Source organism: Schistocerca nitens, chromosome 8, assembly GCF_023898315.1.
Source record: "Schistocerca nitens isolate TAMUIC-IGC-003100 chromosome 8, iqSchNite1.1, whole genome shotgun sequence".
Lineage (NCBI taxonomy): Eukaryota > Metazoa > Arthropoda > Insecta > Orthoptera > Acrididae > Schistocerca > Schistocerca nitens.
In genome coordinates this window covers 611734093-611758666 of record NC_064621.1, presented here as the reverse complement: position 1 = coordinate 611758666, position 24574 = coordinate 611734093, and the positions used below count along the sequence as shown (strand labels likewise).

At 44.4% G+C, this 24574-nt stretch overlaps 1 protein-coding gene across 1 annotated transcript in view; it reads left to right on the top strand.

Moving 5' to 3' along the window:
* The window catches only part of LOC126198551 (hemocyte protein-glutamine gamma-glutamyltransferase-like), a 394601-nt gene that overhangs the window by 260658 nt on the left and 109369 nt on the right, over positions 1-24574 (top strand). The gene's annotated exons all lie outside the window — the stretch shown is intronic.

Sequence of the window (24574 nt, the reverse complement as noted above, 5' to 3'; positions counted from 1 at the left end):
TAAGAGTGGCGCTAGTTCCACCACAGTGAGGATGTAAATCAGATTTGCTGTAAATACACGCTGTAACAGCCGTGAACAGTTACCTTTAAGATTCGTGATTTCCTGTCAGGAAGGTCGCAGTTCGTAGTAATAGACGGCAAATCGTCGAGTAAAACTGAAGTGATATCAGGTGTTCCCCAGGGAAGCGTCCTGCGACCTCTGCTGTTCCTGATCTATATAAATGACCTGGGTGACAATCTGAGCAGTTCTCTTAGGTTGTTCGCAGATGATGCTGTAATTTACCGTCTAGTAAGGTCATCCGAAGACCTGTATCAGTTGCAAAGCGATTTAGAAAAGATTGCTGTATGGTGTAGCAGGTGGCAGTTGACGCTAAATAACGAAAAGTGTGAGGTGATCCACATGAGTTCCAAAAGAAATCCGTTGGAATTCGATTATTCGATAAATAGTACAATTCTCATGGCTGTCAATTCAACTAAGTACCTGGGTGTTAAAATTACGAACAACTTCAGATGGAAAGACCACACAGATAATATTGTGGGGCAGGCGAGCCAAAGGTTGCGTTTCATTGGCAGGACACTTAGAAGATGCAACAAGTCCACACTACACTCGTTCGTCCTGTGTTAGAATATTACTGCGCGCTGTGGGATCCTTACCAGGTGGGATTGACGGAGGACATCGAAAGGGTGCAAAAAAGGGCAGCTCGTTTTGTATTATCACGTAATAGGGGAGAGAGTGTGGCAGATATGATACGCTAGTTGGGATGGAAGTCATTAAAGCAAAGACGTTTTTCGTTGCGGCGAGACCTATTTACGAAATTTCAGTCACCAACTTTCTCTTGCGAATGCGAAAATATTTTGTTAAGCCCAACCTACATAGGTAGGAATGATCATCAAAATAAAATAAGAGAAATCAGAGCTCGAACAGAAAGGTTTATGTGTTCGTTTTTCCCGCACGCTGTTCTGGAGTGGAATGGTAGAGAGATAGTATGATTGTGGTTCGATGAACCCTCTGCCAAGCACTTAAATGTAAATTGCAGAGTAATCATGTAGATGTAGATGTAGATGTAGACGTGGTGAGCTAATGTTAAGTTACAAAGACGCAGTTATCAGCATCTGACTGAGTTTGAACTAGGTCGTGTAATAGGGCTACGAGAACCTGGACGTTCCTTCTGCTATGTTGCAGAAAGACTTGACAGGGACGTAGCCACTGTGCGTGATCGCTGGCAGCGGTGCTCGGGAGAAGCCACGGTGGCAAGAAGACGGGGCTCCAGACGGGTATGGGGCTCTAGCGAGAGGGGAGGTCATCATGTTCGGTGTAGGGCCGTGGCGTATACTACTGTTTCTGCAGCATCAGTTTATCTTGTTCAACACAGTGACACAACAAACTGTTACAAATTGCTTTGCTTCAAGGACATCTCCGAGATAGACTCCCTGGACGCTCTGTAGCGCGCATTCTGCTGACCACAAACCATCGCCATTTTCGACTTGAGCGGAATTAATTGAAATCCAGTTGGAGGGCATGGGGACGTCTGGTGTGTTTCCTGAAGGAAACTGGTTCTGCCTCGGTGTCAGTGATGGCCGTGTGTTTTCTAGAAGGAATCCAGTTGAGGGCGTGCAAGAAACCTGAATACGTTGTAGACACACTGTTGCAACACGTGCAGTTATCGTCTGGAGTGGAATTTCGTATCATAGCAGGAGCACTCTCTTGGTTATCCCATGCACACTGACTCCAAATTTGTACGTAAGTCTAGTGGTTCGACCAGTTGTGCTGCCATTCATGGACGGCATTCTGGGGGGGGGGGGGGGGGGTCTTACAACAGGACGACGCTCGCCCACATCCCACTATTATAGCGCTACATGATCAACAGACTGTCGGCATGTTGACTTGGCCTGCCCGATCTCCAGACCGGTTTCCAATCGAGTACGGGAAGTCATCGGACGCGTACTACAGCGCCACCTACAAACAGCATTAGCCGTCGCTGTACTGACCGACCAGCTGCAACGGGCACGGAACTCCTTCCCAGAAACTGACATCCAGCACCTGTGCAATACAATGCATGCTCGTTTCCATGCTTGCGTTCAACAGTCTGGCGGTTACACCGGTTATTAAAGTAACAGCATATCACATCCGGAATACTCACCTAGCGCTTACAGTAACATGTGTATTTGCAATGTTAATCACTTAAATATGTTATCTAGACAAATTTAGTCCCAAAATTTCATTGTTCTATATTAATTACTTCTTGGTGGGATTTTACGTTCATAATACACTACTGGCCATTAAAATTGCTACACCACGCAGATGACGTGCTGCAAACGCGAAATTTAACCGACAGGAAGAAGAAGTTGTGATATGCAAATGATTAGCTTTACAGAGCATTCACACAACGTTGGCGCCGGTGGCGACAACTACAACGTGCTAACATGAGGAAAGTTTCCAATCGATTTCTCATACACAAACAGCAGTTGACCGGCGTTGACTGGTGAAACGTTGTTGTGATGCCTCGTGTAAGGAGGAGAAATGCGTACCATCACGTTTCCGATTTTGATAAAGGTCGGATTGTAGCCTATCGTGAATGCGGTTTATCGTATCGCGACATTGCTGCACGCGTTGGTCGAGATCCAATGACTGTTAGCAGAATATGGAATCGCTGGGTTCAGGAGGGTAATACGGAATGCCGTGCTGGATACCGACGGCCTCGTATCACTAGCAGTCGAGATGACAGGCATCTTATCCGCATGGCTGTAACGGATCGTGCAGCCACCTCTTGATTCCTGAGTCAACAGATTGGGACGTTTGCAAGACAACAACCATCTGCACGAACAGTTCGACGACGTTTGCAGCAGCATGGACCATCAGCTCGAAGACCATGGCTGCGGTTACCCTTGACGCTGCATCAAAGACAGGAGCGTCTGCAATGGTGTACTCAACGACGAACCTGGATGCACGAATGGTAAAACGTCATTTTTTCGGATCAATCCGGGTTCTGTTTACAGCATCATGATGGTCGCATCCGTGTTTGGCGACATCGAAGTGAGCTCACATTGGAAGTGTGTATTCGTCATCACCTGGCGTGGGGATGCCATTGGTTACACGTCTCGGTCACCTCTTGTTCCCATTGACGGCACTTTGAATAGTGGACGTTACATTTCAGATGTGTTACGACACGTGGCTCTACCCTTCATTCGATCCCTGCGAAACCCTACATTTCAGCAGGATAATGCACGACCGCGTGTTGCAGGTCCTGTACGGGCCTTTCTGAATACAGAGAATGTTCGACTGCTGCCCTGGCCAGCAAATTCTCCAGATCTCTCACCAACTGAAATCGTCTGGTCAATGGTGGCCGAGCAACTGGCTCGTCACAATACGCCAATCACTACTCTTGACGGACTGTGGTATCGTGTTGAAGCTGCATGCGCAGCTGTGCCTGTACATGCCATCCAAGCCGTGTTTGACTCAATGCCCAGGCGTATCGAGGCTGTTATTACGGCCAATGGTGGTTGTTCTGGGTACTGATTTCTTAGGATCTATGCACCCAAATTGCGTGAAAATGTAATCACATGTCAGTTCTAGTATAATATATTTGTCCAATCAATACCCGTTTGTCATCTGCATTTCTTCTTGGTGTAGCAATTTTAATGGCCAGTAGTGTAGCTCGATTGCATCTGGAGCATGAGTTATCGTTCGGAAGCGATAGCGGCAAAGACAACATAGAAAAAAGCCGTTCTGGTGGATCCTATTTGAACAGTATGCACTTCATACAATGTAAGACAAATCTGGCCTCTGTCGGAACCATACGGACTGTTACCCCAGTTGGGAAAGGAACGAGAAAGATAATGACTAGCAGAATTACAAAGTAGCCACCGCCATGCATCATGCTGCGGCTTGTGTCGAAGGTGTAGGTTCGTCTTCCTCGTTCGTCACCGCCTCAGTTTTCGAAACGTGGAAGAGAAGTATATGGTTTCTTGCTGTGCGGTGTGTGACGTATGAAATTCTGAACTCGATCACAGTCTTTCGTCTTCTACGAGTGCTTAGCTGCTTCCTTCCGTATTGTAGGTGGTCAAAGGCAATTATCTGATGGAGGTGAGCTACACTTCCTAAGAGACAGTCTCGAGGATTTTCGCTGTTATTTTTTTTTATACAATTTTCACAATTACACGTGTCTGCGGCACGCCCGAATCCGCCTTCAGGTCTGACGACTTCCGACCATTAAGAGGGACGCGTTGCGTTCTGCTGATTAGAAAGTCTCCGGTGCCGTCACGAACAATAACCGCAGCGTTTCGTTCTCGACATTAACGAAAGCGCTTGACAGCTGTCGATAGCAGCTGCGACCGCAGACGATTCCGAGGCACGCGGCCACGGACGCCAAATGATGGCGGGAGGAGCAAGAGGAGGAGGAGGAGGAGAGCGGGAGGTTCTGGTCGGTGTGGCGCGTCTGCGGTTGTGCAGCGGCTGCGGAGCGGCGCGGCGCAGCGCGGCGTCTGTGAGGGGTGGCCGGCGGCTCCACCGGTGTACTGGCCCGCTCAGCAGGTGGCGGCAGGGGGGGGGGGGCGACGTAGTGGGAGCGAATGCCGGACTTTTGTCACGCCGGACATTTGCCACACTTGCCCCTTCGCCAGGTAGCTTGAGTAGCGATTCCTCCGGTAAGGGACGCCCTTCCTCGTACTCCCTCTGTCCGCTTTCAAACCGCCGTCTCCACATCTTACTCGATACAACCAGTACGTAAGGGACCTTCTTCTTCGACATATTGGCCAAATACAGAGCTTCTTTTCCGAAATGGAAATATTTATAACTTTTCGGAAACGACAGCAATACCGACGATTATGTCAGTATGTAATTAGTTGTGCCAAATACAAATATAGATCCCTCTGTCTGTACGGTAGCTTCCTTTCACGCTTACTGATTGCGATAGAAACAGTCCATCGGCAGGGGAGCAACAAGAAAGGAACGATGTAAAGAGAATGCGAATGTACGCTAATCATTTCTTTTTGATCACTGCATTTATGCCTACTTTAATTACTACAACTGCATGCCCAAAAGACAATAAGGAAAGAAGAAATGGGAATGGGAATTTTTCAAAAGAAGAACGACATACTCCATGTTAATTTACTCTCTAAAATCCGTTATCCCTTGCGGCGAAGTATTAGTTAATTAAGTGTAGCGGGACAGCGTTCAAAACATGACTGAAAATACGTTCACTAAATAGAGATAAGAACATCTATGATTGACATGTCATCTAAAGTCGACGTACAATTTTAAAATGTTAGAAATAAGGAAATGAAGTAATACAGAATGCTATCCTTGTAACGTACGTTGTTGTTCTACATTGTTTAGCTCTGGTATTTACAGGGTCACAGAGAAGGCATCCTAGGTTTTGGAGGGAAAAGCCGTAATTGTAATGATCTGCACTACAGCAGAAACAAGAAGCACAACTTACGGAAAAATAATGTAATGTGCGTTTGAGTTCACAAGCGACACTGAAGCAGATAGTTCCTGTGACTAAGTATGGGCAGAGGTTATATTCGACAACCGGAATAAATTAATAACTGGCTCCTTGTACCGACCCCCGGGCTCAGATGAAATAGTTGCTGAACAGTTCAAAGAAAACTTGAGTCTCATCACAAATAGGTACGCTACTCATACAATTATAGTTGGCAGTGACTTCAATCTACCTTCCGTGTGTTGACAAAAATACATTTTCACACCCTACTGTAGATAGAAAACAACTTCCATAATTGTTCTAAATGATTTTTTTTAAATTATTTTGAACGATTAGTTCACGAGGTCATTCAAATTGTAAATGGTTACGAATACGCACTTGACCTCATAGCCACAAATAATCCTGAGCATCACGTCGGATGCAGGGATTAGTGAACACACAGTCGTAGCGAGGCTCAATTCCATAACAAAGAAATTCACCAAAACTAAACGCAAAATATATCTATTTATAAAAGCAGCTAAAAATTAGGTTGACGTCTTATTAATTCTTCCAAACTATGTAAGAGAAGACCATATATGGCTTAAGTTCAAAGAAATAGTATCAACAGCACTCTAGAGATTCCCACCAAATAAATTAATAAGAGATGGAACTGATCCCCCATGGTACACAAAACACGACAGAAAGCAGCTGCAGGAGCACCGGGAAAAGGCACGTATAATTTAGACGAACGAAAAATCTCCAAGACTGGCGAAGTTTTACTGACGCTCGAAATTTGGTGCGGATTTCAATGGGAGATGCATTTAATAGTTTCCACAACGGAAGTCTCTCTAGAAATGTGGGAGAAAAACCTAAGAGATTGTGGTCCTATGTTAAGTAAACCAGCGTAAAGGCTCAGTAAGTACCTTTACTGCGCGACAGCGAAGAGGAGGACGAGAGGGAGACAAGGGACCCAACCCTTCGGAGCAGGTAAAATCGTAGCAAATGTCCGGCGTGGCAAATGTCCGGCGTGGCAAATGTCCGCACACCGTGTGGAGATGGGTGAGCGGAGAGGGAGGGGGGAGGGGGGGGTCTGTGCTTAATGCCACACCGTCATCGGGGTCATCAGAGACGGAGCACAAGCTTGGATTAGCGAAGAATGGGGAACGAAATCGGCCGTGCCCTTTCAAAGAAACCATCCGGGCACTGACCTGAAGCTATTTAGGGAAATCACGGAAAAACTAAATCGCGATGGCCAGAGGCGGGTTTGAACCGTCGTACCCCCCGAATGGGGCTCCACTGTGCTAACCACGGGTTGTAGACACTTTTGAGAATCGACACTTCTGAGAAACTGGAATGTGGCGACACTGGTGAGAAATCCGGGTTGGTGAGGACAGGCACAGGGTGTGTCGCAAATAGACACGGGTTCACAGGTAGAAGCCGTGTTTCTTGACTTCCGCAAGGCGTTCGATACAGTTCCCCACAGTTGTTTAATGAACAAAGTAAGAGCATATGGACTATCAGACCAATTGTGTGATTGGATCGAAGAGTTCGTAGATAACAGAACGCAGCATGTCATTCTCAATGGAGAGAAGACTTCCGAAGTAAAAGTGATTTCAGGTGTGCCGCAGGGGAGTGTCGTAGGACCGTTGCTATTCACGATATACATAAATGACCTTGTGGATAACATCGGAAGTTCACTGAGGCTTTTTGCGAATGATGCTGTAGTATATCGAGAGGTTGTAACAATGGAAAAATGTACTGAAATGCAGGAGGATCTGCAATTAATTGACGCACGATGCAGGGAATGGCAATTGAATCTCAATGTAGACAAGTGTAGTGTGCTGCGAATACATAGAAAGATAGATCCCTTATCATTTAGCTACAAAATAGCAGTTAATTCCATAAATTATCTGGGAGTACGCATTAGGAGTGATTTAAAATGGAATGATCATATAAAGTTGATCGTCGGTAAAGCAGATGCCAGACTGACATTCATTGGAAGAATCTTAAGGAAATGCAATCCGAAAACAAAGGAAGTAGGTTACAATACGCTTGTTCGCCCACTGCTTGAATACTGCTCAGCAGTGTGGGACCCGTACCACATAGGGTTGACAGAAGAGATAGAGAAGATCCAACGAAGAGCAGCGCGCTTCGTTACAGGGTCATTTAGTAATCGCGAAAGCGTTACGGAGATGATAGATAAACTCCAGTGGAAGACTCTGCAGGAGAGGCGCTCAGTAGCTTGGTACGGGCTTTCGTTGAAGTTTCGAGAACATACCTTCACCGAAGAGTCAAGCAGTATATTCCTCCCTCCTATGTATATCTAGCGAAGAGACCATGAGGATAAAATCAGAGATATTAGAGCCCACACAGAAGCATACTGACAATCCTTCTTTCCACGAACAATACGAGACTGGAATAGAAGGGAGAACCGATAGAGGTACCCTCCGCCATACACCGTCAGGTGGCTTGCGGAGTATGGATGTAGATGTAGATGTAGATGTAGATGTAGATGTAGATGTAGATGTAGAAGTGCTGCGCCACTACCTGCTCGGCCACTCCCTGCTGCCGGTTGGTGCGACTGAGCGCTCGGCTTCTGCCGGCCCGGGCAGCTGCCGAGGGACATTCACACTCCTCCAGTGCAGCCAGGTTACAATTTTTACGATGGGACGATCGGCGTGAACCCCCTCTTCAATATTTACAAGTGTTGCTGTAGCTTCAGCCATTTCCTTTTCATTGTAATTTATGTGCATAAGCCATGCAAGTAAGAAATGATTTTGTATTACCGTCAACTTGGAGTCTTGTAAGAGCCTTAGAAACTATCTCATCTGTCTTAATTGCGGACTTCTTTCTACTTTTCCCACCTAGGTTTAAAACTAGTCAGTCAAACTGATGGCCAGGATATTCTGTGTCCTCTCTGAGAATTCTTACTAAGGAGTAAAAATTTGGATGAACCTTCGAAATTAATGTATTTATCCTTCGATTCCATCCTTCTGAAACACTGTTGGTGCGGTGACGCCTTTTGCGCAGTTCCATATATCATTTGGCATGTTTTCATTATCCAGCCATTGTTCAACAAAATAGTCGCCAAATTCCTGCAGTTTCTCATTGTCTGGCGTGCTCTCCTGAATACATAGCCACCCATCATCTAACATGTCCAGGGGGGTGTGACACGAAGCGGAACACAAACTTATGTGTAAACGAATTTCTTCGTTTTCCTTGTAGGCAGCAACAAGGCTGCAATTCTGCACTTGTCTCCACAAGCACTGATTGAAATAGTAGTTGCAGCCATTAATCTGTGCATCGGGAAACAAATTTGTTACTGATTAGATGACTGCAGCTTCAAAATCCATCATGATAGCTATAGGATTCCATCCAGGTACGTTGCTCGTAACAGCCCTTTTTATTGGGCAGCATGGCGTACACGGTTGGAATTGTGTTTGTTTCCTCCTCAGAACAAGAAATATCGGCATGAACAATAAATAACTGTCCAAACTGCTTGCTGGAGCTTTAGAACGTTCCATCGACAAAGAACGAATTGCGGTCTGTTAAACAGGAATTTCCCCTTTCGCTGGCGACCACCAATACCCTATCATTTGGTCCTCTGTCGTCATCTGCAAGTAAAAATTTGCTCCCATCCTTCATTAGCGAATGATGTTATTTTGCAGAAACATTCCCGCAGCATCGGTCGGATCTTGTGTAAATCCCATGCTTTTTTGCCTGATGCGTTGCAGCGATCGATTTGCAGTCCTGTGTGACGAGAGTGATGTCACGATGTCGTATCCTTGATTGAACAGCGGCCCTAATTCTTTGGCATAAACAGAAGAAACTGAAGTGTCCGTTGCTTTTGCACGCCTTTTGGCGTTTGCCACGTGTTTTCGCACTTCATTGCGGAATACATGTATGGCTGCCTTCGCCTAAAACTAACAAGGGAACCTCGCCATCGCACCCCCCCCCCCCTCAGATTTAGTTATAAGTTGGCACAGTGGACAGGCCTTGAAAAACTGAACACAGATCAATCGAGAAAACAGGAAGAAGTTGTGTGGAACTATAAAAAAGTAAGCAAAATATACAAACTGAGTAGTCCAATTGCAAGATAGGCAACATCAAAGACAATGTCAAGTCAGCAGTGCCGTGGTCCCGTGGTTAGCGTGAGCAGCTGCGGAGCAAGAGGTCCTTGGATTCAAGTCTTCCCTCGAGTGAAAAGTTTAATTTTTTATTTTCAGTTTATGTCACAAACTCTTATGTTTTCATCACTTTTTTGGGAGTGATTATCACATCCACAATAAAACCTAAATAGGGCAAGGTAGAAGAATCTTTTTACCCATTCGCCAAGTTTACAAGTTAGGTGGGTCGACAACATATTCCTGTCATGTGACGCACATGCCGTCACCAGTGTCGTATAGAATATATCAGACGTGTTTTCCTGTGGAGGAATCGGTTGGCCTATGACCTTGCGATCAAATGTTTTCGGTTCCCATTGGAGAGGCATGTCCTTTCGTCTACTAATCGCACGGTTTTGCGGTGCGGTCGCAAAACACAGACACTAAACTTATTACAGTGAACAGAGACGTCAATGAACGAACGGACAGATCATAACTTTGCGAAAACAAAGAAAGTAAATTTTCACTCGAGGGAAGACTTGAACCAAGGACCTGCTGCTCACGCTAACCACGGGACCATGGTGCTCCTGAGCTCACACTATCCTTGATATTGCGTATCTTCCGCATGGACTACTCAGTTTGTATATTTTGCTTATTTTTCCATAGTTCCACACAACTTCTTCCTGTTTTCTCGATTGATCTGTGTTCAGTTTTTCAAGCCCTATCCACTGGACCAGCTTATAACTAAATCTGAGGGGTGTGCGATGGGGAGGTTCCCTTGTAAGTTGTTTCTGGTGGATAGTCTTCCTTTACGCTCCTTGTTTACGTTTACGCACCGCCAATAACTTATACCTTCATTGTTGGTATATTCCACTGTATACTGGTAACCGTTATAAATGACTAGAGACTTCCCTTTCGTTGTCGTGGTGAATTCCATCTTTACAACAGCAGTACTGAACTGCAGGGCGCTACCTGTTTGGTGCCCCTGTAGACCGCCCCGCTACCTGTTTGGTGCCCCTGTAGACCGCCCCGCTACCTGTTTGGTGCCCCTGTAGACCAACCCGCTACCTGTTTGGTGCCCCTGTAGACCGCCCCGCTACCTGTTTGGTGCCCCTGTAGACCGCCCCGCTACCTGTTTGGTGCCCCTGTAGACCGCCCCGCTACCTGTTTGGTGCCCCTGTTTACCGCCCCGCTACCTGTTTGGTGCCCCTGTAGACCGCCCCGCTACCTGTTCGGCCGGGTCTCCTCACAACTGTCGCTCCTCACAAGTGTCCCAATCCCGGTAAACCCAGCGCCACCTCGCCCTATGCTGGACGGGGAGTCGCTTGCAGCGCGACGCCGTACCTCACGGTAGGACGGCACACCAGGGCATCTCTGGTGCGTGAGTACGTGATCTGGTACAGCTTCTGTAGGGCAACTGCATGATTTTTCTCCAACTGATTGGCAAGGAATCAGTTTAGGTACGGCGAGAGCGTGAATTTTGTATGAGCAGGGCTATGTCCACGTCATTTACAACTTGCTAAACACGCGCATAGCGCAAAATATTAGCTACTGCTGAACCTTTCGGTTTCCATGCTCGTGGTTTTTTCTCTATAGCCCGCATATTCACCGTGAGAGGAAACCAACAGTATTGATATTGGTGTTGTTGTGGTCTTCAGTCCTGAGACTGGTTTGATGCAGCTCTCCATGCTACCCTATCCTGTGCAAGCTTCTTCATCTCCCGGTACTTACTGCAACCTACATCCTTCTGAATCTGCTTAGTGTATTCATCTCTTGGTCTCCCTCTACGATTTTTACCCTCCACGCTGCCCTCCAATGCTAAATTTGTGATCCCTTGATGCCTCAGAACATGTCCTACTAACTGGTCCCTTCTTCTAGTCAAGTTGTGCCACAATCTCCTCTTCTCCCCAATTCTATTCAATACCTCCTCATTAGTTATGTGATCTACCCATCTAATATTCAACATTCTTCTGTAGCACCACATTTCGAAATCTTCTATTCTCTTCTTGTCCAAACTATTTATCGTCCATGTTTCACTTCCATACATGGCTACACTCCATCAAATACTTTCAGGAACGACTTCCTGACACTTAAGTCTATACTCGATGTTAACAATTTTTTCTTCTTCAGAAATGCTTTCCTTGCCATTGATAGTCTACATTTTATATCTTCTCTACTTCGACCATTATCAGTTATTTTGATTCCCAAATAGCAAAACTCCTTTACTACTTTAAGTGTCTCATTTCCTAATCTAATTCCCTCATCATTACCAGACTTAATTCGACTACATTGCATTATCCTCGTTTTGCTCTTGTTGATCTTATATTCTCCTTTCAAGACACTGTCCATTCCGTTCAACTGCTCTTCCGACTCCTTTGCTGTCTCTGACAGAATTACAATGTCATCGGTGAACCTCAAAGTTTTTATTTCTTCTCCATGGATTTTAATACCTACTCTGAATTTTTCTTTTATTTCCTTTAGTGCATGCTCAATATATAGATTGAATAACATCGGGGAGAGGCCACAATCCTGTCTTACTCCCTTCCCAACCACTGCTTCCCTTTCACGTCCCTCCACTCTTATAGCTGCCATCTGGTTACTGTACAAATTGTAAATAGCCTTTCGCTCCCTGTATTTTACCCTGCCACCTTAAGAATTTGTAAGAGATTATTCCAGTCAACATTGTCAAAAGTTTTCTCTAACTCTACAAATGCTAGAAATGTAGGTTTGTCTTTCCTTAATATTTCTTCTAAGATAAGTCGTAAGGTCAGTATTGCCTCACGTGTTCCAACATGTCTACGGAATCCAAACTGATCTTCCCCGAGGTCAGCTTCTATCAGTTTTTCCATTCGTCTGTAAGGAATTCGCGTTAGTATTTTGCAGCCGTGACTTATTAAACTGATAGTTCGGTAATTTTCACATCTGTCAACAGCTGCTTTCATTGGGATTGGAATTATTATATTCTTCTTTAAGTCTGAGGGTATTTCGCTTGTCTCATACATCTTGCTCACCAGATGGTAGAGTTTAGTCAGGACTGGCTCTCCCAAGGCCGTCAGTAGTTCTAATTGAATGTTGTCTACTCCTGGGGCCTTGTTTCCGCTGAGGTCTTTCAGTGCTCTGTCAAACTCCTCACGCAGTATCATATCTCCCGTTTCATCTTCATCTACATCCTCTTCCATTTCCATAATATAGTCCTCAAGTACATCGCCCTTGTATAGACCCTCTATATACTCCTTCCACCTTTCTGCTTTCCCTTCTTTGCTTAGAACTTGGTTTCCATCTGAGCTCTTGATATTCATACAGGTGGTTCTCTTTTCTCCAAAGGTCTCTTTAATTTTCCTATAGACAGTATCTATCTTATCCTTAGTGAGATAAGCCTCTACATCCTTACATTTGGCCTCTAGCTATCCCTGCTTAGCCATTTTGCGCTTCCTGTCGATCTCATTTTTGAGATCTTTGTATTCCTTTTTGCCTGCTTCATTTACTGCGTTTTTATATGTTCTCCTTTCATCATTTAAATTCAATATTTCTTCTGTTACCCAAGGATTTCTACTAGCCCTCGTCTTTTTTCTTACTTGATCCTCTGCTGCCTTCACTACTTCATCCCTCAGAGCTACCCATTCTCTTTTTACTGTACTTCTTTCCCCCTTCCTATCAATTGTTCCCTTATGCTCTCCCTGAAACTCTGTACAAACTCTGGTTCTTTCAGTTTATCCAGGTCCCATCTCCTTAAATTCCCACCTTTTTGCAGTTTCTTCAGTTTTAATCTACAGTTCATAACCAATAGATTGTGGTCAGAGTCCACATCTGCCCCTGGAAATGTCTTACAATTTAAAACCTGGTTCTTAGATCTCTGTCTTACCAATTATATAATCTATCTGATACCTTGTAGTATCAGTATTGATATTTAAAACAATTTTAACGCAATGAAGATATCGTGTAGGGCCTCCTCGATCACCCAGAAGTGCCGCAACACGACGTGCCATCGACTCGACTAATGTCTGAAGTAGTGCTGGAGGGAACTGAAACGAGACTCGCACGACCAGGCAACATATTGCCAGCCATCAACTGTCTAATGTCGATCTAGACGGGCACAGGCGAGGCGTAAAGCTTAGTGTCGTGCCGTCATCAATGGTACACGAGTAACGATGATGTTCCGTTGAACGGTTCGGACGGTGACACTTGTTGGCGGCCCAGCATTGAAATCTGCAGCAATTTTCAGGAGGGCTGTACTTTTCACGTTGAACGATTCTCTTCGGTCGTCGATGGTCCCGTTCTTGCAGGATCTTTTTCCCGCCGATGCAGTGTCGGAAATTTGATGCTTTACTGGATCCCTGATATTTGCGGCACACTCGTGAAATAGTCGTACTGGAAAATCTCCACTTCATCGCTACCTCGGAGATGCTGTCTCCCATAGCTCGTGCGCTGACTAAAATACCTAGTTCAACCTCATTTAAATCTTAGTAACCTGCCATTGTATCAGCAGTAACCGACCAAACACCTCTGCCATACACTTGTTGTCTTATACAGGCGTTGTGGACCCCCGCACAGTATTCTGCCTGTTTACATATCTTTGTATTTGATTACGCATGCCTGTATCACTTTTTCGACGCTTCAGTATATATCATTTAATTTTGAGTCCCATTTACACATTTTATAATACGTTACCAGTTTCGATCTCCCTGGATCATCTTCAGCTCTGTATGCACTGTTGTGCTAAACGTAAGGACGTAAGTGACTTTCGCACGATGCTTCAGTGTCAAGCCGGCCGGTGTGGCCAAGCGGTTAAAGGCGCTTCAGTCTGGAACCGCGCGACCGCTACGGTCGCAGGTTCGAATCCTGCCTCGGGCATGGTTGTGTGTGATGTCCTTAGGTTAGTTAGGTTTAAGTAGTTCTAAGTTCTTTGGGACTGATGACCTAAGATATTAAGTCCCATAGTGCTCAGAGCCATATGAACCATTTTTTGCCGGCCGTGGTGGCCAAGCGGTTAAAGGCGCCACAGTCCGGAACCGCGCGGCCGCTACGGTCGCAGGTTCGAATCCTGCCTTGGGAATGGATGTGTGTGATGTCCTTAGGTTAGTTAGGTTTAAGTAGTTCTAAGTTCTAGGGGACTGATGACCTTAGAAGTTAAGTCCCATAGTGCTCAGAGCCATTTGAACCATTTTTTGAACCATTTTTTTCAGTGTCAAGTAACATAACTCGATGGAACTTGTACATGCCTAGAAAGAACTGCTACAGTGTAGTCCGACAAGGTAACTGAAAGAAATACTCAACGACACGAACAGAAATGACACATTTGATGAGAGGCAATAATTACACGCAACTCATCCCGATTCATGATGGTTCCTTGGACATTAAGAAATGCGGGACATGGTCCTTAATAGGGTGTGTGATCAGTACGGGTAGCATTACATACTGTGTAATGTGTTGCCCTGGAAGGACGCTCATTCGGGAGAATTTGAGTGTGTGTCGCACTACGATGACCTGACAGTGTAACCGTGTTCGAAGGCTCGGAAGTCAGTAATCTCGTGCAACATTATTCCCCCCCCCCCCCTCGCCATAACACTGGGCCGAGGAAAACGATCATGTACAACAATCCCCTGGTTGCATTAAGTGTTCCCGCCTCTCTTGATACGATGCTACTTCCAGCACTGTCGATCATGATCGCTCGCTTGTTCAGAGTGTTAACGGTCGGTGGAGGCAAAATGCTGCACTGGCCTACTGACCTCCAAAACCTGTAACGCTATCCTGACGCTGTTGTTCTTCTGCCTCGACCATCCAGCTGTTGTCAGCCACACTGGTTCAGGACTGGAACGCCATGCCACACCAACATTGTTTTCCAGCGTGGGAGAACGTTGCAGAGCATGCGCTGGCGTCCCTGGTGATCACACGCCCTATTTAGAACCATCTCCCACCGTTTGTAACGTCTACGACACCATAATGAACAGCGGTGACTTGAGTGCAGTTATTGCCTTTGAATAAAAGCGTTATTTATGTTCGTCTCATTGTGCGTTTCTTTCAGTTGCATTCTGTAGTATACTGTACCGGTTCCTTCCAAATATGGTCAAAGTTTCATCGAGAAGTATTACGCAGCAGCAACTCATCATACGAAAGCTACTTTCGTCCTTAGTTTTGCCCACGAATGTAGTTGCTTCGTATCTGTATCAGAACCATTAATCACAATACTGATTTGTAGCTGCGGTACAGACAGACGTGTTCTTGACGTAACTACACCAGGGTGATCAAAACTTGTATTAAAACAACATGCACATGAAACTGAAAAATAAACGATATATTTGAAACAGTAATTCTATTGAGCAGCTGGGAGCGGTAAGGTGCTGCCTAAATCGTCACATAACATTGTTATCAGAAAATAAATTTATTCATAAATATCAGTTATGTAGTTTATTGTTTTAGCACACATCTAGCGACTATGACAACTTAAACACATACAATCAAGAAGATAATAAAAATTTGCAATTTGAAATTGTAAAAGTTAACATAATTTAATTTCAAGCTCTCCAGTGGTGCTTTGTCTCCATCTGTAGCGGGCAAGCACATATGAATTGAAACAAAGAGGAAAACATCTTCATTAGCAAATCACCTGCTAATGAAGCTGACGCAGATGGAGGTTTGGTCATAGCCTCAGACCAGACAGTGAGCCACAGTTACAAAACAATACAAAAACAGTGGACAATGATCGAAATGTATATAACCAAAATTCACGACACAACGCCTAAATGATTGAAATAAGAAGTAATTGGCACTAATGAATCATAACAGCTCACACTATAAGAGAAGTGGACATTCATAAAAACTTTTACAATTGGGTACTAATAACACTGCTCCACAGCAACTTTGCGTCTGGGGTGTGATAAATCAGTTAGTATGGATTTAGCTGTGAAGAATCCGAAACTACCTTTCACAATGTTCTAGCAAGTAAGCTTTTTCAGTTTTTAAGAGTATTTTGTTGTTTATTTTCCATCTTTGGCTGTTTACTCTTCTTTTCTATAGGTGTCTAATATTCTAATTTTTTAGTTTGGTATAGGAAGTCCTAAAAAGCTTCAATAAATGGCAGGCGTGATAAAGACCATAAGCTGTACTTACCTGATCGCAAGATAATTCATTGTGCAAAAGAGTCGTTATGATCTAATGCATGTTGAAACAAACATGGTACAGTTTTCATCATACGTATCTCGGTCCAAAAGTATTTTGCGAGTCTTTGTTACGTCATCAAGTGTTCGTTGTGTGAGATGATTGACAACTGTGATGTTTAAAATTTAGAGAGGTAGGTCCTTATTGTCTAAGTCAATAAAACAAGTTTTAATACGTGTGTGGAAATTTCAGAAAAAAATCTCAAAGAGAACAACTGCTTGAGTTACGAAAGAGTATAAATTGTACTTTGATTGTCCTCTTGGTGATCAGTAAGAATTGTGCACTTTACATTGTCTGCATATCCTGTACAACTAATTTAACCGAATGGTTGAAAGCTAAACAATGAGTCATGTCATTCGCTGTTCCAATGGTATGGCGTGAGCATAAAGACCATTTCTCAGGCTCATCCTTCTCCTTCACAAACACTGCAGGTCATTCACACGAAACTGAACATAAAGTTTTCAGACGTGTCTTCAGTGCATTTGCAACCTTTGGCACGAAATTCACAAATATCGAATTATATGCTTGTCCTCTTTGAAAGCAACTCTGAATGGCTTTGTGGGTAACAGAAGAGATCGTAACTACGTTGTGAGTGATCTGTTAGCCAGTTTCAAGAACCTGGGCTATTGAATCCCGCTTAAAATTCACTTGTTACATTCAAAATTTGGGAACCGTAAGCGATGAGTAGATAGAATGCTGTCACAAAGAGATCCGTGTTGTGAACTAATGTAGTCCTTGTATTGCCATAATATCCGTATGTACTTATTAAGTTTGTAAGTGTTCAATATGTATTTATTGTTTGTTTTAATTCTGGCGATGTTCGGCAGTACTGTTTTTGATTCTGCTGTGTAACAATGAAAAGTGATGTGATAGAGAAAACAGATTTTACCAGAGAATTCAGAGCCCCAAAATTGTGTAAATACACCCATTTACAAACAAGATGCCGAAAAAAGCTTAAATTTGTTGACGCATAATTGCTTAACATGATTCAGAACACCCACACTAAAGCCCAGCTGATCTCAATGCGAAGTAGTGAGCAATTACAGTTAATCTGAACCCGAATCCCACTGAGTTGCAGTTGAGAAAGAACAGTATTAAACAAATGTGTAACAATAAAAGATATATCAATAAATCCAAAAACCGCCCAGCAGGCTACCACTAACTGAATATATGCAACATAAGCAGATAGAACTCTTAGCAAAGAACACCACTTGCGTTGTTAGCAATGAAATAAAAAGGTATGTACATATAATAAAAACAGAACACCGTAGTGGGCTCAATTAGGACAAAGAACTGAACTTACCTGCACGCTGAACACGTGTTAGAAGCGCAACTCGCAATCTCCACGAATTATGCACCATGCAAAAGCCGTAAAGGCCACAAGCGCACATAAGGCTAAGGTAAATCGCGGACATAGCTGCCAGTAAACACGTCTTAGCAAGTGGTCATCTGGAGCTCAGAGTGAAAATACCTTAACGTATTCGCCGTAGGTGGTTCAAGGGAAACACGCACAGCTAGAATGTACTTAAAACGTCATTGAACTTAAACAATCAACTCCGGCAGAAGGAAGTATTAAACACACAAACGTCAGTAAGATTAAGCCTTGAATACTTATCGAACAAATGAAGCATTCTGGCTTAAATTGATTACGACCTGAGTATTTAACAAAGAGCCTACAGCAAGCTAATTGCATTATCTGGACTAAAAATTGTATGCCTAAAGGCCTTAACTACTATTACGTAAGTTTGTGGTGAAACACTTATGAGATATTGATATTGCGACCGAGACTGTCACAGTCTCCCGGATCCTTGGAACTTTTCGTGTGAAGACTTCGAGTAAGAATATCACACTACCATAGGTAGTAAGAAATGTGCACTTGGTTAACGACCCTAGAGGGCGAGCCACAGTCAACGTTCAGAAGGTGTGACAAAAATGTAAGTGCTTCATGATACTGACAGTGAGCAATAGAACATTTTATCTTCCCCAATGGCCAGTCACAATAATGGTGTCCATATCTTCGGCAGGTGAGAAGAGAAGCTTCTGGAGTTTCATTGTTAAAAGAAGAGTGCAATTTACAGGCCATCTATTAAGACATAAAGGACTCCTGAACACAATCACAGAGGGATATGTCGAGGGAAAAAGACCAAGAGGAAGACCACGACTGAGGTACACGGATCAAATCGTGAAATATGTGGGATATAACGCCTATAAAGAAATGAAGAGAAAAGCTGAAAGACGCACAGAATGGAGCCAAGCTGCCATTGTAGCTGTTGCAAACCAATCCTTGGATTCACAACTACAGAAGAAGAAGAAGATCTTCGGCCCAGAAGGCCACATCAGACGTAGTGGGGTGCGTAGGCCGCCATAGATAGTGATGACGGCGTAGTGCTGGCTCTGAGTTCCTGATAGAAGAAATGAGAGTGCCATCGACTCCTTGACCACGAAGCTCACTTGGAATAAACTGGCCGCCGGCCTGCGTACATCCCCCAGCAGCAAGGATACAGTTTGTCTTGCTTCTTGCCACGTGGTTGGTGTAAGACAGATGTTTGTGTGCCAACGTTCCCTGTCGGCGCTTAGTTTGCCATCTGGTGCCCATATGTAATGTGGCAGCCCTCATGTGTCATCTGCTAGAAAGCCAACTGTCTGCATAACTCGGATGTAATGTGTGTTGCTAGTAGAGTAGGCGTAAGCCTACAATACAGAACACCGTACAGCAGCGAATAAGATGCTCACCAATGAAGACCATCTGCTTCCACCGCACCACTCTGCCTGTGTATGTGCAGGTAATTAACAGCAGGGTGAAACCAGGGCCATACTGGTTTTGGAGCAACGTGTTTCCCACCAAAGTGAATCTGAAAATTCAGACTTGCATTCAAGCGGGCAGCGGTGGCCGAGCGGTTCTAGGCGCGTCAGTCCGGAACCGCGTGACTACTACGGTCGCAGGTTCGAATCCTGCCTCAGGCATGGTTGTGTGTGATGTCCTTAGGTTAGTTAGGTTTAAGTAGTTCTAAGTCCTAGGGGACTGATGACCTCAGATGTTAAGTCCGATAGTGCTCAGAGCCATTTGAACCATTTGTACTTGCATTCAAAATACGACCTGGTCCAGGCAGTGTTTGCAGCCATCAGATCCCACGTAACCCGCAATCGGAGCTGCTCGATGGCAATGACCGAGACCACGCTGATCCAGAGAGGCTTAAGACGACGTGCCAGACCATGAGTATGCCCCCTGATGGGATGCCAAGCAGAACATTGCTTGGTGACCAGCAGAGAGGTAACAGTTCCGTTTCGATCAGATATCGAAAGAGTCCATGGCTCAATATTAAAATCGTTTTAAACTTTTTTGTAGATAAAGTTTCGTCAAGATCTGTATTGGACATCTTCAGATGTGTTCCTGGCTCCACTTAGTATTGCCGATTGGCAGTTCAGACACAGGAGAGCAGCATAAGGTCAAACTACGGTGTGGCAAAAGTTTTCACTTGATCAGTAGAGTTAATCAGCCATAATTTTTGACAACGATTCGTCACTCAGAGATTAAACTCATTTATTAATACTACTGTCTGCATATATTTCATGGTTTTTTGTTTCCTATTAAAATTGGCCTTATGTCTACATATTTTATGGTTTCTCCATGTACTCGTCGATAAAATGTCTTTAGGTGCATAATTATTTGAGCGCAGAACACTATTTATTTCTTTTACTGAAAGTTACATATAGTTTTGAAAATTCTATTTCAGATTATTTACTTTGGCTTGTAGATGTTCTAGTGTCGAAACTCTTTTGTATCTGCCCACCAGAATTTTATTGGCAACCATATTTTTGTGTGGATGATGGAGTTTTTGTGTAAATGTCTGTCTGTCCCCTACGCTTAACTTTTCGAAAAATTTTCTATTTGTCCGTTTCTGCGGTCTGTATCATAAGTCAGACATCCGTGAAGGATATTCCGTTCTCATTTTCCATTTCCATGGTAAACTTGAACTATGCCTCCCTTTTCATCAAAATAGTACAGCATGAAAAAGTAAGGCTTCCTTGAGACAAAATTTTGTATATGTATTAATTTAGCACTTAACTTCAAGCAAGTACAAAGCACCTCAAGAACGATCATAAACACAAGAGAAAGGTCGAAATTACGTTCAAACTCGGGAGTGCTAGGAACGTAACCCAGACGCAGCAAATTTAAAATCACAACATTTAATTACAGTACCTTAGATGTATTAAATATCTGCAAACAAACAACATTAATAATTACAAAGCAATTAGAAAACGAGCACAACGTGGCCCCCAAGCCCCATGTTATGCCATCTGCAGTATCATGAACAGTCCGGATACAGATAGGTACTGGTAACTTCTAAAAAAGGAATGAGCACACGTGTAGTAACAAATACAGTTATTTTAAAAGCTCACAACCCACACCGAGCTCAGAATTGTTGTACATAATTACAGCAATTATTATTAAAGAATACTTTGATGGCTAAGAACTATCTGAAATAAGCAGCTTTATATAAAAGACACATGGTGCTGGGTAATTACGCCGCTGAAAAGTACTCAGCAGTTAATTTATTTGGAAGAAATGTAGCTCTAGCATTATCCGAGCAATAGCAAAACAATTTGCGAACGGTTATTGCAAATTAAAATAATTAAGTAAGGATCTGTTGCAATAAGCTCGTCACCGCTTAAGATAGCTCAATAAAATACCAATCACACAAATGCTTTAAAACAAGTTTTACAGAGCATATAATAATAAAACCCTTGTCTTTCAAGTGCAGCCAGCAGCAATTCAGATAACGGTAATAGAAGTCACTGCTGTTATGAACAGGTCAAAATCCACTGAAAGAATTTAAAATGGCTCTGAGCACTATGGGACTCAACTGCTGAGGTCATTAGTCCCCTAGAACTTAGAACTAGTTAAACCTAACTAACCTAAGGACATCACAAACATCCATGCCCGAGGCAGGATTCGAACCTGCGACCGTAGCGGTCTTGCGGTTCCAGACTGCAGCGCCTTTAACCGCACGGCCACTTCGGCCGGCCGAAAGAATTTAAACACGGGGAATGAACAAAGTCTTACAAATGTGCAAATGCTCACCTTTATCATAACAAAGTGGCGTACACTTTTATTCAACCTCATAAAAAAATAACTTTCCAGCAGCCAAAGCGGCTTCCACGGTGACAACACCTAAAGACGCAGAGCATCCACCCTATTTTACTTTTGCGGGCCACATAATGACACAGCCCATCGCGGTTACAGCGGCCAATTCAGCCCACCACTATGTGGAGTTTCCTTCATGCCAAGCTCCGTATCTCCATACAGATCCATACACGGCAGGTTAATAATACCTAACGTCATTGCTCAGTCTAAGTCCAAATTCGAGTGAGGCACGCTTGGCGTGTAAATCGGCACATTCACCTGCTCGCGTGACACGCGTTCACCTGCTCGTGTCACACTGTCCCTCTCCGGTCTGTCTTTTCATCCTTAGAAGACGTCGGCGCTCCATGGCCGCCACCTCGCGGTGAGCAATACATCGCAAAAGGAAAGCAGCAGTCTCTGATGCCGACTATGGACACTCTCGAACTGGATTTTTGGGTTTACATTGTTTGACTAGTGAAACGTCCACCTCCCATAAGTGAGTGGTCAACACGGAAGAATGCCAAGCGAGAGCCCTGGGTTCGGCTTCCCTCCAGGTCTGAGATTCTCGCCGCTTTGGAAGTGGGTGTTGTGTTGTCTTCATCATCATTTCGCCCTCATCGCCACGCAAGTCTCCGAAGCAGTATCAATTTAAAAAAAAGCTAGCACCAGGCGACCGGTCTGCCCGCCGCGAGGCCCTCGCGATGAACACATTAACTAATGAAATACTCCTTCAGAAACTTTTTTATCCTGTGATCAGCGTCAGAAACATAAAAGTTCCACGGATAACGATCATAAAACCAGAAATATTCACCAGCAGCTAACGGAGTCTTCACCGCATCATTAAAAGAGTCGCATTAGTTGTCAGACAACACTGGTTCCCTTAGAGGGCTGTAAGTGGTGTAGAAATGATACCAGGAGTCACATGACCTTCCACCGCCTGGCGTTAGTCATATCAGTGAGGTGGTGTGTATGTGGCAGTCGGTTTCATGGAATAAGAGCACTAAGATGTTTCGATGTGAAGACGTGTAAGAATGGCACAAGAGAGCTACTATATCTGCTAGGGCTACTACATCTGCTCTTGACAATGTTCAACCGTGAACGTATTAGCCGATTTGTTGGTGTATGACAATTGGTTTCAAACCCTACAGGAAAGGCTGTTGTCAATGGATGGAGGTCCATCTCAACGAGTTGCAGAGAGAACACAGCAAAGGAAACTGCATCCAATGCACATTTGGGATGGATACCTCGCAAAACGTCATTGTCCACAAAGAATCATAAAGCTACACGTCTTCTTGGTCCAAACAATAGACAAACTCGACAGTCACTGGCTGTGGTCCGACTAGTCATGGTTCTGACTCTTTTTGGATGACGCACGGCATCCAATGGAACAACCACAAAACAAAGTGTACAATCCCCATTGTGTGAAGGAGATGGGTTTTTAATATCTCGGGGGTATTTCTGGTTTTGGTCTACTCACCTACACTGCTGGCAATTAAAATTTCTACACCACGAAGATGACGTGCTACAGACGCGAAATTTAACCGACAGGAAGACGATGCTGTCATATGCAAATGATTACCTTTTCAGAGAATTCACACAAGGCTGGCGCCGGTGGCGACACCTACAACGTGCTGACATGAGGAAAGTTTCCAACCGATTTCTCATGCACAAACAGCAGTTGACCTGCGTTGCCTGGTGAAACGTTGTTGTGATGCCTCGTGTAAGGAGGAGAAATGCGTACCATCACGTTTCCGACTTTGATAAAAGTCGGATTGTAACCTATCGCGATTGCGGTTTATCGCATCACGACATTGCTGCTCGCGTTGGTCGAGATCCAATGACTGTTAGCAGAATATGGAATCGCTGGGTTCAGGAGGGTAATACGGAATGCCGTGCTGGGTCCCAACGGGCTCGTATCACTAGCAGTCGAGATGACAGGCATCTTATCCGCATGGCTGAAACGGATCGTGCAGCCACGTCTCGATCCCTGAGTCAGCAGATGGGGACGTTTGCAAGACAACAACCATCTCCACGAACAGTTCGACGACGTTTGCAGCAGCATGGACTATCAGCTCGGAGACCGTGGCTGCGGTTACCGTTGACGCTACATCACAGACACAAGCGCCTGCGATGGTGTACTGAACGACGAACCTTGGTGCACGAATGGCAAAACGTCATTTTTTCGGATGAATCCAGGTTCTGTTTACAGCATCACGATGGTCGCATCCGTGTTTGGCGACATGGCAGTGAACGCACTTTGGAAGCGTGTATTCGTCATCGTCATACTGGCGTATCACCCGGCGTGATGGTATGGGGTGCCACTGGTTACACGTCTCGGTCACCTCTTGTTCGCATTGACGGCACTTTGAACAGTGGACGTTACATTTCAGATGTGTTACGACCCGTGGGTTTACCCTTCATTCGATCCCTGTAAAACCCTATATTTCAGCAGGATTATGCACGACCGCATGTTACAAGTCCTGTACGGGCCTTTTTGGATACATAAAATGTTCGACTGCTGCTCTGGCCAACATATTCACCAGACCTCTCACCAATTGAAAACGTCTGGTCAATGGTGTCCGAACAACTCGCTCGTCACAATTCGCCAGTCACTACTCTTGATGAACTGTGGTATCGTGTTAAACCTGTATGGGCAGCTGTACCTGTACACGCCATCCAAGCTCTGTTTGACTCAATGCCCAGGCGTATCAAAAAATGGTTCAATTGGCTCTGAGCACTATGGGACTCAACTGCTGTGGTCATAAGTCCCCT